Source organism: Sinocyclocheilus rhinocerous, unplaced genomic scaffold (assembly GCF_001515625.1).
Source record: "Sinocyclocheilus rhinocerous isolate Xijiao unplaced genomic scaffold, SAMN03320098_v1.1 scaffold331, whole genome shotgun sequence".
NCBI lineage: Eukaryota > Metazoa > Chordata > Actinopteri > Cypriniformes > Cyprinidae > Sinocyclocheilus > Sinocyclocheilus rhinocerous.
In genome coordinates, this window is record NW_015656164.1 from 160,636 (window position 1) to 161,943 (window position 1,308).

The window sequence follows — 1,308 nt, forward strand, 5'->3', positions numbered from 1 at the left end:
AGGAAGGAAGGATGGATGGATGGATGGATGGATGGATGGAAAAATAGACTGTCGGATGAAGGAAGGAAGGATGGATGGATGGAAAAATAGACTGTCGGTAGGAAGGAAGGATGGATGGATGGATGGAAAAATAGACTGTCGGATGATGGATGGATGGATGGATGGATGGAAAAATAGACTTTCAGATGAAGGATGGATGGATGGATGGAAAAATAGACTGTCGGTGGGATGGATGGACGGATGGATGGATGGATGAATGGAAAAATAGACTGTCGGAAGGAAGGAAGGAAGGAAGGAAGGATGGATGGATGAAAAATAGACTGTCGGATGAAGGATGGATGGATGGAAAAATAGACTGTCGGTGGGATGGATGGATGGATGGATGGATGGAAAAATAGACTGTCGGATGAAGGATGGATGGATGGATGGAAGGATGGATGGAAAAATAGACTGTCGGATGAAGGAAGGAAGGATGGATGGATGGAAAAATAGACTGTCGGTAGGAAGGAAGGATGGATGGATGGATGGAGAAATAGACTGTCGGTGGGATGGATGGACGGATGGATGGATGGATGAATGGAAAAATAGACTGTCGGAAGGAAGGAAGGAAGGAAGGAAGGATGGATGGATGAATTGAAAAATAGACTGTTGGAAGGAAGGATGGATGGATGGGAAAATAGACTGTCGGATGAAGGAAGGAAGGAAGGAAGGAAGGATGGATGGATGGTAGGGGTGGGAATCTTTAGTCACATCACGATCCGATTCCGATTCTGGGAGTCACAATCCGATTCCAGAACAATTCTTGATCTACTTTTCCCCCCCTTATTAATTAATTAGTTTACGGACTTGAGAATCTTAAAATCCTTACATTTACATATCCTTACATAAGTAATTAAGTAGTTTTTAAAATAATTACAAATTGAAAAAAAATAATTAAAACAGTTGTATGTTAAGCCTTTTAAACTAATACAACTTCAAAACATACAAGCAAGTAGCAAATAATAAAGAGGGGCATAGAAACATATTACAAACAACAAACAAAGAGTGCTTTCAGTATTTAAGATTATCTGAATGTTTTCCATTCAAGAACTGCGAGTGATTTTTTTCATCTTTACTGTTGTTTTTTACTATAACATCATAGACAGCGGGAGATCTATTAAGCTGCATTCATGCACGGATCTCTTTTGAAATATAAGAAGTAATGTGGTTTGTCCTGTCCGTTTAATCCCTTAAGACATAACCGGCTGTGTTTACATTAATTTTGAGTCATAAAACCATTTTGAGACGCAAGTGCATTACACCACGGAG

At 39.8% G+C, this 1,308-nt stretch overlaps 1 protein-coding gene across 1 annotated transcript in view; it reads right to left on the reverse strand.

Annotated features, from left to right (window-relative positions):
- The window catches only part of LOC107719710 (E3 ubiquitin-protein ligase RNF123-like), a 146,096-nt gene that overhangs the window by 112,058 nt on the left and 32,730 nt on the right, over window positions 1-1,308 (reverse strand). The window lies entirely within an intron of this gene.